General features: G+C 36.5%; 1 pseudogene; it reads right to left on the bottom strand.

The window, feature by feature from the left end:
- Positions 1–793: 793 nt before the first annotated feature.
- Positions 794–912, bottom strand: LOC111732813 (annotated as a pseudogene).
- Between the last annotated feature and the right edge of the window lie 14,035 nt (positions 913–14,947).

Below are 14,947 nucleotides of genomic sequence, written 5' to 3'. Positions count from 1 at the left end.
ACAATAGATGTGCTAGATTGGTATTTTTTAAAGAGAATGAGAACCAAATGTCGTTGCAAAATGCCTGCTCTGTCCCTCCTACTCTTGGAATCTGTGGTGATTGGACTTGTGTAATAGGATAATTTAGAAATCATGATTTAAGAGAGCATTCTATTAACATCGAATAACACAATGTCTTGCCAGATCTCTTAGCGTCTTCAAAGAGGGGTACAGTTTCTTCATGAATAATTTCAATATTCCAGAAATATCTAGTTACCAGAACCTATCTTTTGCCTGGTGGTTTTTAAGCTAACGTGTGCTTGAGTACTGACAGTCTTGAGAGTTTAGATTTGACCTCAACTGGCACAGAGGTATTTTAGTTGCTGTTTTCTTTTAACAGAGGGTTTGCCCACATACATTTATTTACTGAGTACTGAATTATCCCAATATTTTTAGCCATTTGTATTTTGTATTTTGTTTTGGTTTTTTGTGGGTTTTTTTTTTTTTTTTGAGAAATGTGATGTGGTGGGCTGTCTTTTAATAAAGGTGTTTGATTTTACTTGAGGTATATTATCAAGTCAAAACAAGAAAGTTTATATTATAGATTGAAATGTATACAATTTATCAAAGACTTACTATTGTAAAAATTGCAAGTATATTTCTCATTCTTATTCTACTGTCAAGGATCTGAATTCTATATCCTAAGTTCCATATCCTCACATATGATGATTGCTGTCCATGAACACAAGAAATTATGACCAATATTCACATGTAGCTTTTTATTAGGATTACATTTTTTAATTTTTTTTTTTAACTCCTGCAGCACCTGGTATTCCTAGGTGGTCTCCCATCCAGGTACTAACCAGGCCCGACCCTGCTTAGCTTCCAATATCAGATGGAATCAGGCACGTTCAGGGTGGCATGGCCATAGACTTAAAGAATTTTGAAAATACAATTTAAAGAATAAGGCAAAGAAATTCATAACTTAAGTATCATTCTTGGATTTTTACATTTCTTTTTCATTTATCTGTTGAATTTCATGGTTGATTTTGGATTCTAATTTGACGAGTTTGACTTTCGTACATCACATTTGAACACAACACCTAATGCCTTCATGAAATTATTGTCATTTTTTGGTAGTTATTTTGATATTTCTGCATATGGTTTTATTTTGACCTATCTACAGCTCAGAGTTAACACTATCAGTTCTCAAACATTTTTTTATATACTTAGTTATATATTTCACACAGGTGAGATAAAATTAGGTAAAATCGATCCTTGTCCTAATTATCAGTGGTACAGGAAACAGGTTCATAAATACTTATAATACAATGTGTTAAGCTATAGCTTACTAGGGCCTATGTAACTGGCACTAATTTTGTCTAATTCTAACAATACCTAGAACAAGCTGATTATCTTTTTTTTTTCCCACCTGCATCCCAAAACAATTTTAGTTCTGGTACTGTCTCGCTTGTTTAATCATCAATAATCACTATTCCTGTTGATTTTGCACTTGAATTTTTCTCAAAGCCTTTCTCTTATCCTGTTACTGCAGCCAAGTTCAGACCCTTATCTGTCCCTTGCAGTAGTGTCTTTTTGTCCTTTGTCTCATTCAACTCATTGTTTCCCTGTTATTAGAATTATTTTTCTAAAATAGATCAAAATTTGCCACTTTCCTGTTTAAAATCTTCAAGAGCTAAACTTTAAATCCTGATTACAGCATATACGACCATGTCAGGTCTACTAACAGACCAAGAAAGATGAGAACTGAGAATTTATCACTGCATTTAGCAATGCGGAGATCATTTGTGACCCCGATAGTAACTGTTTTGGTGGAGTCTTGGCAGTGAAAACTTGATTAGAGTAGGTTCAAGTGAAAATGAAAAGAATTAAGTTACATAAAGTATAAACAATGTTTTCAAGGTGTCTGCTACAGCAGAAAAGAGAAATAGAGCAACAACCACTGTAAGAAAAAAGCCGGATAAAGAGAGTTTTGTTTGATTTTGTTTTATAAGATGGTAGATAAAAACCTGGCATATTTTCATGCGAATGAGAAAGATCCAGTAAAAATGATGATGCATGAGAGAAAACAAGGGATGCAAAGAGAGAATTGTGGTGCCAGAGTCTAATGTACCAGTGGGCAACCTTAACAATGAGCATGGATGACAGCTCAATTCTGGTATTAAGAGGAAAGAGACTGCATGGGCACTGATACAGGCACATGTGGTGGTGGGAGCTAGTGGGAGTTCTCTTCTGATATCTTCTAATTACTCGGTGAATAAGGAGCTGACTGACATTGAAAATAAAGGAGGAGGTGTTAGAGATATGACCTGCAAAGTGGGAGAATAATGGTAATAAAATATATAGTATAGAGTCTAGACTGCCCTAAGAGCCTGTTTGAGTTTGGTGCACATTTATGATACTTTTTCTTTTTTTTTTTCAGCCTTATTGAGCTGTGTAGGTGGAAGCATGGAGAAGGCAGAGATCTGTATTCATCCAGGATTGTAGTTTTGTCATGTGAGAACAATGAAGCAAGGAGGAAAGGATTTGGAAGTATATACCTATAGAGATTGACTGTGGAATTTAGCTGGGTAAGAAGAAGAGATAAGGACAATGGTACTACTCTCAAAAAATTCCTATTACATACACAGCATTGCTGGAGTAGGAGGCCTATAGGAATTGTCCTGCATAGTTCTAGAATCATTAACACACTGTGTTATTCAAAGTTTATAATCCTTCAATGTTCATAACACTCTTCCCATTTTACAGGTGAGAAACTTGAGACTCAAAGAGAGTTAAACAGCTTCCCCCAGGCCAGGGAGTACTAGAGGATCCAAGATGTGAACACGGGTCATTCTGACTTCAATATCAGTGATACATTCCTTCAATTTCAATTACTTTGGAAAGCTCCCATAAAATGCAGGCCAGCAATGGTCTTTTATTTTGGGTATTCGTATGGCTCTGTCAGAGCATTGTCAGGACGATGGTGGTAGAACCCAGGCTGTGGAGAGTTGAATACTGGTTTGGTGATAAAGACAAGTATAGTCAAGGTTATCAAGGAGTGTGGCAATGAAGAGAGGTTGAAAGATGTGTCTGTACTTTGAAGGAGAAGGATTGAAAGAAGTCATTCAGGGTGGGGTAGGCTCCCATGAGTTTATAGAATTAGAAGAAGCTAATGAAAATCATTTTTAGTAAATATGTAAGAACTTTTTGGCTAATTGGGAACCACAGAATACCATGGATTTTACAAGTGAGTAAAATAAAAGCCTATTTAAGAGATTAGGTCATGGTAAGTACATTGTGACTGGAAGATATACTCCCTAACTCTCAATTAATAATTTTTAGAGTTTGAGCTTGTGAATACTAATGTCATTTTTCTTCACACTAGATCCCCCCCCATTGCCCAGATGTAACTCAGAAAATGCACACCCACCAACACTAAGCCTTCTAAGCACCCAAAGAAATGGCTCATAAATTCTGGATTCCTATTGGCCACACATTAAAGATTAATGCATGAGAAGGTAAGTCAACTCTTTAATGATGTCATTGTTGTATGATTAGATTACTACCTTGTGATCAGTTTAATATGTACTGATAAACATAGTGAAATTATGTATCTACTATTCCACAATTAAGAAGCTTCAACAACTTTTTTAGAGGAAAGTTGGAAATAAGTATCTGAACTAAACCCATTTAATGTTTGAATATTCACAATTGAGTTTATTTTCAGGGGGGCCATATTTTTGGAAATGTCTAGGAGCATTCACTACTAGAGAAGTGTGTTACAGGAATGAGAAAAAAAGAGAAACTTGCTACTATAAACAAATTAGATCAAACCTCATCAGTGCTTTTTATTTATTTGTAGAACAAATATTGACAATATTATACAAATGAAACAAGTGTTTATAATTTCATGAGGCATGTTAGTTTAGTGGTGAGATCCCAGATTTAGGAGTTAGACATTCCTGCTCTAACTCATTATGTAAGATGTGCATTATTTAATATCTCTAAGACTCAGTTTTCCTATATGTACATTGGAAATTACACATACTTTCCAGGGGTTCTGTGAAGATAAGTATTACAAAAGAATATAGTTCCAAGCATCTGGGTTAAATAAAAAGAACTACTATTATCATTTATTTTACTCTTACTATTATTTAATAACAGAGCAAATAAAAAACATGCTTTCATTTCTGCTGGTGAAAATCTTGGACAAATTCTTTTTTTGTTATGGAAGAATAACAAAATATTGTAGTTATTAATCCTATACTTACCTCAATTATCTCACTCTACAAGTGAGGATTTAAAAGAAAAGCCATATTTATGATTAGATGCTAGAAGACCAAGACTTGCATTCTCCATCTGACCTGAAACTACACTTTGAGTGTGGAAGTTTTTATTTCCTCACTTATAAAATATGATTGATAAAATAAGTACAGTCTTTTTGTCCTAGGAATGTTGTAGAGATCAAGGGAGATGACGTATCCAAAAGCATTCAGAAGACTAAAGGCTGGGTGTAAGGGCCCAGGACCCCACAGGTGCAAACAATTCCTGTGTTGTGTTTGAACTGATATTTTTTAATGATCCTGGGGCAGGTCTTTTAACTGCTCTTGGAATCAGCGGTAGGCCTCTACTGAAGAAAGAGGACAGAAAGTTGTCTATGAAGAAAAGCTTTATTCAACTGTAATGGGATAAATGATGTCATGAAATCACCTTCTATTCTGTTCTTCGGAATAGGAACATAACCTGCTCTCTAGAAAGTTTTAGTTGCATTTCAACATGGAGGAAGAAAACTGAGAAAATGATCTCTACACTTTTTTCTAAGTTTCGTGGAATTGGTACAGGAATGGAGAGAGCGGAGTTTACTGTAAATAATTCAACAAAGGTTCATTGAGTAGTTTGTGAATAGAAATATGCTGTCATATTCTGCTGGGGAAGGAAAAGCAGGTTTTTAAAGAGACAATGATGAATAAGATGAAAAGACAGATTCCTGCCTATCCTCACCACTACCTGAGTGTGGTCCCTGAGCATGGCAGAGACAGGGTCCTGAAGCCAAAAGGAGAAATGATTGATTCTGACTGGCAACTATCTGAAGAGATGTCCCAGAGGTTGTCACATTGGAGGTGGGTCTCGACAAATAAAGAGCTTTGTTTTCCTTAAAGTAAATTAATTAAGAGAACTTTGAAAAAAATGAAGAATAAGTTTACAAAGAATAAAGAATAAAAGAAGACTTTTATACCCAGAGAAACTAATAGTTACCATTTAGGTATAAATCCTTTCCCTATCTTCTGTGTGTATGCATACATATGTCCAAAATGCCCACTTTAATATTCTGGGGCACAAATTCTTTTACTATGCATATCATTCTGATTTTGAGTACCTATCTCATTGGCTATATCATGTCTCTCTTACTTGACTTCTGGAATCCCCCCATCCTCACCACCTCCCATGAGAACACTAGACTCTAAGCAATTATTTCTAATTACCATTCCTTTGCAAATGGAAGTCACATTGTAGCTGTAACCCAGATGAGCCCTAACTCAGGCACACAGTGATGCAGGTGTGCGGTAATCCAGCTACATGGTGACCATCGTGTATGTAATGACCAAAGCATGCTAGGTACTCTATGACCCAGGTACGTGGAGTTAGAGGCCCACAATGACTGAGGGCTGCTGTGACCCATCCACATAAACACAGGCACAAGAAAGCAAGCATACTGTGACCAAGCCATGCTATGACCAAAGCATACTGATGCCATAACAAAAGTATACCACGTTGAGGGGCTCTGTGACCAATATGCTGGGACCAAAGCATATGGGGACCAAGGAACACTGTGGCCCAAGAACGATGTCACCAGGGTACATTCTGACTAAGCTGAAGCAAGTTGTAATCAAAGCACATGGTACCTAAGGAACACTGTGACATAAGCATGCTATGAACAAAGAGTACTGTAACCCACGCACATAGAGACCAGGGAACACTGTATCCCAGGTCTGCTGTGGCAGGAGCTCTGGGGCCCAGATATACTATGCCCCAGGCCTGTCGCTAAGGCTTTTATTGACCATCCAATAGTTCTCTGGGGGCAGCAGGAAGATGTGGCCCTTTCCCTAGAGTTCCTCTTAGTTGTGGTTGTCCCATAGCCAGAGGCCCAGATAACCTAAGTCACCTCTTTCTTCCATTACATATCTCTGTAGTCTCCACATTCACACCATGCCTATCTCCTATTATCCCCTATTCCCTGAACCACAACTCTTGCAGAAGCTTCTAGAAGAGAGTGTATAAATCATCACAAACTCACATACCAACAGAAGCCAGGCACATAATCTAAATGTGTAAATTGTACCAGATATGATACATTAGGGAGTGGCATGGACTGGGGTGTCCATTAAAAATACCAACAATTAAAATTGGGTTGGCCAAGACACTCTGGGAGTTCCACTGTTTGGGAGCTCTTGTATAAGACATTTGCACCTGAGAACCAATATTGTAGTGAACGAGTGTCTTAGGCATTCTCACCATGATCCTCTTTTGCTAATTTCTTCAGATTTCCTCAACTTGGACCTAATCTCAGACCAGGTGTTTCTAAATGAGTAATTTTGATTTATGTTTGTAATCCAGGAGTGGAATCTAAGTATAAAAGAGGGCTATTAAAGCTAACTACTATATTTTGTAAATGAAGGCTGTCAGAGGAGAACATTTTGAAGGTGTTTCTTAGTTTCTTTATTTAACTCCTCCCCAGGGAAAAATGAATCTCCCTTTTTTAGGGCCAGGTGTTCTTTATAATTAAGTGATAACATGGCAGAGAGAGGGCAAACTCACTCAACTTTTCACAAACTGATAAAAGTTTATACTGGCTTTGTTAATATTGTAATTTTAAACATGCTGCATAAAAATAAAAATTAAAAAAAAATTATGGTGTCAATGTTCAATTCTGTTTACAAATCTCTCACGTCCACAGGAAACTCAGCAATTGGGTTGTCTGACGTGGTCCCAGGCTCACCCCCACCCTCACTCCACCTCGTTCCTACAGATGCTAATATAAATCAATTAGGGGCTGACACAGCAATTGGCTGCATGACAAATGTTCCATAATAATGCAGCTCAAGAGAATGTGGAATTTCTGAGGTGCTGGTTATAACGCTTTCAATACAGCTATAAATTCCATGCCATGTCAGCACAGGTGGAAAGTTGAGTCGTAAATAAAATGTTTCCCCAATTCCTAAAAAGCTCCCTGGGTGATTGACCAAAGCAAGTTGTGATTTAATTCAGCCACTTAAACTTTCAGGGAGTAAAAACCAGACCTTCATCAAATTCAGGCTGTAAAAGAGGGAGAGAAAGGAGAATGTGTGTGTAGAGAATAGAGGAAAGAAAGGGAAGGAACACTGGCAGCTGGGTATTAAAATGACCAAGAGCTGCTCCAGCTGAAGCAATTAGAGTGCTCATTATTTGGAAAATAGTAAAAGAAAAGACCATGGCCAGACATGTGCTCAGTTCCATGGGAGTAATTAAAGGAGGCACACCACTTCTCCCCCTCTGTGGACCACAGCATGTCATGCATATGGTGACTTAACTTTTCCACTGTATTTTAATGGCTAATGATGGAAGCACTCACGATTCATGTGGTTCTAGCAGACCTCTCTTCCCCTTCAAGAAGCCTCATGGACTTAAGCCAATTACCTTATTTGAGTGGGGGATGGAGAACACTAGTTCTCATTAGTTTTCTCTGGGAATCCCTCCAAAGGTAGGTACTTCTTTTAGTATTCTTCATAGCTTTTAGCATTAATTCTGAAAACATGGTAGACATGCCAATACTATATAGTAAAAAAATGAACAAAATCAAAGAGGTGCCCTCAAATCAGGATACACAAGATACATAGGGCAGTATTAGCAAGTTTAGCTGAAGACCTAAAATTTGAAGATAACTCAAGTGACTTATTTTTAAAATATTTTCATTACTCTATCAAATTTGCTTTTAATTTCCTATAGTTTTAGATGTTGTTATATCCAAGTATATTTTGATTATTTATCAAAGGATAAAAACCTTCTAGAGATATAAGTATCGAAACATTACTATCTGAATTGATGCTAATGCAGTCTTATTTTCAGAGAGATGGCTAAGTAGAGTGAAAGAACTCTTATTGCCAAGATAGTAATTAGTTTTATTTTTATGTCTTCCATTTCACTTTTCTGCCAAAGTTCTGAATATCTATGTGTGTGCACAGATGTGTGTTTGTGTAATTCTGAGGATGCTCTTAGGATACTTCTACTAAAGATACTAAATAGCATATCATTAAATTCCTCTCTGATATAATAACTATAAAAATATTACAGAGGAGCTGAAGATAATAATCTCTATTATCTGCAAAATGATGTGTACTTTTCATATTTGTGAATTGCACTTATGCTTACATTTCTGTCCACGAGACTAATTGTGACTTTTATTAGGGACATCAGTAATTCCCAGTGTATCTGAATTTAAGAAGTATTTATAAATTTCTTAACTCTTGACTGGCACTTCAGTAACCTTAATGCATCAAGTATTTTTATTATGAATGTTGTCAGACAAGACCAAGCCCCTACTTAATCAAAACTAATTAAATAGTTAAGAATGATTATTTGTTAATTTAATATATTTTAATATTTCTTATTATAGATATTATCTACACAGTCCCATGAAATAAGACCTGAAGAACAAATCTTCCAACTACCTATTTTCACAAACTCACTTCCTACTCTTTGCTCATCATGCACCACACTTAGCAATCTTTATATTCAACTGTGCTATGCTTTTTCCTAGTCCTCAGGCATTAACATACTGTATTCCCTTTTCTAGAAGATAAGTCTCCTGTCCATTCGATTAACTCTAGCTCGTTCTTAAGGTCTCAGCTTCGAGATCCTTTGCCCCGGGAAGCTTTTGCAGACTCTCTAGACGATGTGGGTCCTCCACGACTCCCTGGTCCTTTTAAACCTCCCATTCTTCCAGATAAGCATTTTAACCTCCTCTCGACCATGAATCTCCCAAACTTCATCATCCCCTGCTCTCACTCAGCTGATTTTATTGAGAAAATAGAAGCAAACAAAAGAGAATTTTCACAAATTCTGCCACTACCTACCTATCTGCATCTATGCCCAAAGAACTTGCCATCTCTCTTGTTATTTTACTCCTTTTGCTGCCTTGCCTCCCACCCTGGGTCTTCCCTAAGGAAGATGACTTTGCCAGTTGAGAGGCGTGAACTGTTAAATGAATTCTGGACTCTTTAGGGACTTACCAGCTTCTCTGATATGGCATCTCTGAAGATGTCCTGGAAGACTGAGCTATAAGTTTGTCACAAAGCTATGATCAGATCATTAATATTCTCTTATATTTGCTTTCTTTCCTTTCCCACCTCACTCACTCTATATTTATTACTGCTCCCTTGTAGTTTTACCCTCCCAATAAAATATGAAGCTTTAACGTATTAAACTACGTTAGCATATGAAGCTTTGTTTTTCTAAGGAACCATAGTAAGACATTTTTTTGTTGTGCACTAGATCCGCCTTTGCCTACTCAAGGCCACTGATACAGTAATTTCCTCTCTCTTACACCATCAATTTTTCTCTCTACTCTGGATTTGTAAATAAGGATACAGACCAGTGTTATTTCTCTCATATTAAAAATCAAAATCTGGGTGCCACCTGGATGACATTTCTTTCTCCATCTGCTCCATTTTTCTCCTTTTCGTTTTTATTTTTTCTATTTTTCAAACCACAAAACTTTTGGAATAGTTCTATCTAATTTCTCACCTCCTATCCTTTCATGAACCCACTTCCTTTGGGCTTCTGTACCCACTTCTCTAAATTGCTTTTGTTATGGTCACCTATGACTTCTACGTTTCCAAATCTGGTGGTTACGTCTCAGTCCTACCTCTACCCAACCTACCAACAGCATCAGATGATTGATAAATCCTGCCTCTTTAAAATATTTTCTTCTCTTGGCTTGCAGTATATTTTCCTGGTTTACCTTCTACCCCAGGGACTCTGCCTTCTCATTCTCCTTTTATGGTTCCATCTCATACTTCAGTCTCTTAACATTGGAGTCCCTGAACCTCTTCTCATCTCTATCTACACCCAATACTGTCTTATCCATGACTTAAATAGCATCTAAACACTGATGATTCTCATGTCTATATTTCCAGCCCTATTCTCCTCCCTGTATTTCTTCAGTTCCTCTGCCTCATTGATATCTCCATTTAGATATCCATTGGGTATCCAAATCTTACATGTCAAGCACTGAGATTTGGATACCCTATTTCCCTCAAAAGCTGCTCCTCTCATAGTCTTTCTCATTTTATTTAATGGCAACTCCATTCTTCTCTTGCTCATGTTAAAAAAAGTAATAATACTAGCCACTTTTAAATTCCCTCTTCCTATGACACCCTATTTCCAATCCATGACCAAATTCTGTTGGCTCTGCTTTCAAAATATATCCAGAATCCAGCAACTCATCACCTTATCTGTTGCCACCAACCTGTTCCAAGCTACCTCTATCTTCACTTGAATCATTGCAGTCTATTCATAATTGATATGCTGGCTTTTGTATCCGTCAGTCTATTCTCAAGAACATTACCAGATCCTATTATAACAGACAGATCCTGTTCCTCCTATGCTCAAAGCACTGCAGTGAATTCAGAGTAAGAGACCCTTACATTTGTCTTCAAGGCCATATTGTTGCAGGAAGCGACACCCGACAGAGGAATTTGGATGCTCAGACAACTTTATTAGAGGAAGGAGAATTTATTGCCAGCATTCAACAGATCCAAAACACGATCTCCCCTTGGTTAGATTTCTTACAGCTTATATACCCTTGCAGTATCCATGCAAGGGGCATGTGATTCCTTTGAGGTTTCACATGTGCTTCATGGCTCAGGATGGGAGGGGCAGCTTCAGGTTTGGAGCTGCAAGGGAGGAGGAATTTCCAGACCACTGGTGTTATCTATTTACAGGTCATTTTGCCTTGTAGAAACCCTGACCTTGGAGTTATCAACGCTGTTATAGGATTCTCAGAGAGTTGGGACACTGAGGCTATAAGCAGAAAGTAGCACTTATTGATGCTGGCACCTTCTCCGATTTCTATCCAAAGGCTGAGCTCTAATTGTAACATAACAAGCAGTTTTACACAGTCTTGCTAGTCTTACACAGCTACAGAGATAAGAACATTAGTTGGATCGCAAGCTGTGAATCAACAGATGTGAGCTGGAGAGTCCTTGAGATGGCGGAGGTAGCTATGGGAAAACATGTTAGCTGGAGAGTCCTGGAAAGGGGAGAGGGCAGTCAAGAATGGACTTTAGCCGGATGAGTCGGTCATTTCTGCAAGCCCTTTCCTTTGCATTTTTTCAGACGCCTCCTCTCCTCTCTCAATATAAGATCCAGATTACCCTTACATCTCTGACACCATTGCCACTGTACTCTCCCGTCCCTCACTGCCTCTAATCACATGGACTACCTGTAGCTCCTGGAAAGCACCAGTCATAGTCTCACCTTGGAGACACTGCCCTTGCTGGGCCCTCAGCTTCTGCTTAACCCTCCTTCCTCTTCCTTCCTCTCTTCTGCAATGATCTTACCCTAAATATTCACTTGGCTCATTTCTTTCACTCTGTCAAGTCTTTAATCAAATGTTATTTTCTCTGACAGGCTCCCTTTACCCTTTATCTAATTGTAATTACTCAGCATTCCCCAGCCTCCTACCTTATTTTTACAACTTCCTACCATCTAACCTGCCTTGTATGTATGTATGTATGTATGTATGTATGTATGTATGTATGTACTTATTTATTTATTTATTTATTTATTTATTTTATTTTACTTTATTTTATTTTTCTCTTCCTTCACTAGAATGTAAGTTCCATAAAGGCAGGGATCAGTAAGTTCATGGCTACGTCAGTGTGTGTGGCAGCACTTTGCACATAGTAGATGCTTAGTAAAGATGTATACAGTAGCAGCCCCCTGCCCTTCCCTCATTACATCTGCCATATTCTACAGTGAATGTTTGTTAAATGCCTCTCTCCCTGACCTGAGTGAGCAGTTCACTCACAGAGTCAGAGTCTCCATTATCTCTGCAGTATCCCCGAGGCCTAGCAGAGCACTGATGTGGAATTAGATGTTCAATAAACAGGTCAGAAAACTGAATGCAACTTTTTTATTACCCACATAAGTTACTCATTTACATGCATTTCAATGAGTGATTTGCTAAGTTTAAATGATGTCAATGGGAAAGTCAAAAAGTTGGCCTTTAACTTGGCTCAGGACATTCACAGCCTCTACTTCAGTTTTAAGAACCATTCAATCTAGTTAGTTACAAGCACATCGGCAAGATCTGAGGAGCGGTCATCGCTTAGATGAGATGCAGTCCTAGAGATAATGTCCTCATTCACCATGTTAGAATTTGAACCGTATGGATATTTAAAAACAACTTTCCCTAAATGCCTATTGCAATGTTTCTCCATTCCTTGCTCCTTCTTTGTCTTTTTAAGGAAAACAACACATTTTTATTATTATTATTCTTATTATGAAAGTAATCACTGTAGAGTTTTAGAGACAATAGTTAAGAAAAGAAAATGTAAATCATCTGTCATGTCATCTGTTCAGTGATAAACCACCATGTACATCATATCTATGCATTATCTACATGTAATCTGATCAGAATTTTACACCTTATTTTCCATGTAAATACCATATATAAATATATATAACATTAAATATTATAAATACATAGTATACTATATATAAGTATATAGAGTATCAACTCATCAGTGAGTAAAACTCTAAAAGTTTAAATATTATATATGTATATTTATCACATGTATATATGTAATATAGGTATACTTTTAAAGAATATAACTAAACTTATTGTGGTGATCATTTTGCAATATATACAAATATTGAATTATTTTGTTATACACATGAAACTAATATAAAGTCATGTCAATTATACCTCAATAAAAAGGAAAATTATAATTTACCTATCCATTTTTATATCGTTGGACATTTAAATTATTTAATTTTTCCCTAAAGAAAATAACCCATTGATAAATGTTACTCAGTTGCTCAGAACAAATATCTAAAAGAAGAAATATTAGATCAAAAAATAGGTACATTTTAAAGCTTGATGTATTTTGTTCTTTTGAAAGACTCCATCAACTCACACTCAATTAGTAGTGCACATAAAGGACTAATTCCCCAGTCCTTCTCAGAAGTATTATGTCTATAAATTTTCAACAATCTGAGAAGTAAAAGATGGATTCTCATTGTTATTTTAATTTATCTAAAAATTCTTTTGTGCTTGCTGTATGCCAAACAATTTTTAGAGCACTTAAAATGAATTACATTATTCGATCTTCACAATAACCCTATGCAATAGGTACCATGAAGTATCCTATCAATATCATCATATTATAGGCAAGGAAAATGAGGCTCAGAGAAGTTGTCCTTTTTCATAGGTTAAAATATTAAACTAAATAATTTACCCTAGTTTAACAAAACTTTTTAACTTATCATCGAGCCTGGAATCGAACATATGCAAGTTACTTAATCCCTGTGAGAGTGAGATTGAATTATTTCATATGTTTATTGGTTCTTATGCTTTTGAGAATTTACTATTCAAGACATTTCCCATTGTTCTCTTAGGGTGTTCACTTTTTATTTATACATAAGAAATATTTATATATTAGCTATAAAAATACTTTGTTATATAGTTTGCAAATGTTTCTCAGGTGAGTCATTTGTCTTAATTCTGTAAATAGTAATTTGGCTTAAAGAAGTTTTTTTTTTATCAAATACATTGCTTACTTCTTTTATGGCTGTTGCTTTGCTGTAATATTTAGTAAGTTATCTTGATACCAGAGGTATAGAAATAGCCACCTATATTTTCTTCTAGTTTTTTTCAGGTGTTCACCCTTTGCATTTAAATTATGGGTCCACCTGGAATTTATTTTGATGTGAGGAAAGGACTTAACTTTTTTTCACATGATTTAACAATGTTCCAAGACCCTTTATTAAACAATACATTCTTCTTCTACTTATACAAAAGGTTTTCTGTTCATATATAAAGTTTTTACTCTACGAAGATCTTATGTCTGGATTTTTAACTTCCTTTAATTTCGGAAAGGCGTACTTCAAGGAGTCGCTTTATGGGTTCTTTAGTGTTGTGATTTGGAAAGAACATGGGTTTTGGACTTACTATATATATAATTCCGCCAAGATTTCCTTTGGTCTCCTTTCTTTTGTAAAACAAGGGCTAAGCATAACATTTGCCCAACCTATAGCTAAGGTTATTGTGCAGCGAAACATTTTTTATGAAAAAATATTTAATTAACCAAAAAACACTATGCAGATGTTTTTCAGTTGCCATGGTATGTGATAGGCATTGAACCATAATTTTTAAACATCAATGGTAGAAAACAATTTCTTTACTGAAATTAACTTGAATAAGAGAGAAATTATTTTGTTAATTTACATTTCTTTTGTAGTGCTACCTGTAAACCAGACATATTTATTCTTTGTAAGAGGAGAAGATTTTTGACACAGAGGGGCAAGCCTTCCCACGTGTCTATTTGATAGTCAGTTCTCCCCTTTCTCTCTCTTTAATAATGAATTTTTCTTTTAAAAGTCAGTGGAGTACTTTTCTTCTAAATATGAAATCAGATGTGGACATTTTCCACAAACACATAGATATTGATGCCAGATCACTATGAGCCCTGAGAGGTGCCTGTGCCAACTCCTTCTCTTACTGAGCCAAAGCCCCTATGTCTCACCCACGTGCATGACTCCGAGGCCCATGGGTTTGCTCAAACGTCTGCAACTCACTCTTTATAGTGAGCAGAGTCAAGAATTCATAGTGCTCCAGTGATTCTAGTCAGATAGAGTGGCAGTCACCTGATGAGATAGATGTTAAGTATCCTGGAAATAGTCCTCACCTTAAATATCTCCTCAA

Source organism: Pteropus vampyrus, unplaced genomic scaffold (genome assembly GCF_000151845.1).
Source record: "Pteropus vampyrus isolate Shadow unplaced genomic scaffold, Pvam_2.0 Scaffold493, whole genome shotgun sequence".
In the NCBI taxonomy this organism is placed as follows: Eukaryota; Metazoa; Chordata; class Mammalia; order Chiroptera; family Pteropodidae; genus Pteropus; species Pteropus vampyrus.
This window is presented reverse-complemented; position numbering and strand designations above follow the sequence as displayed.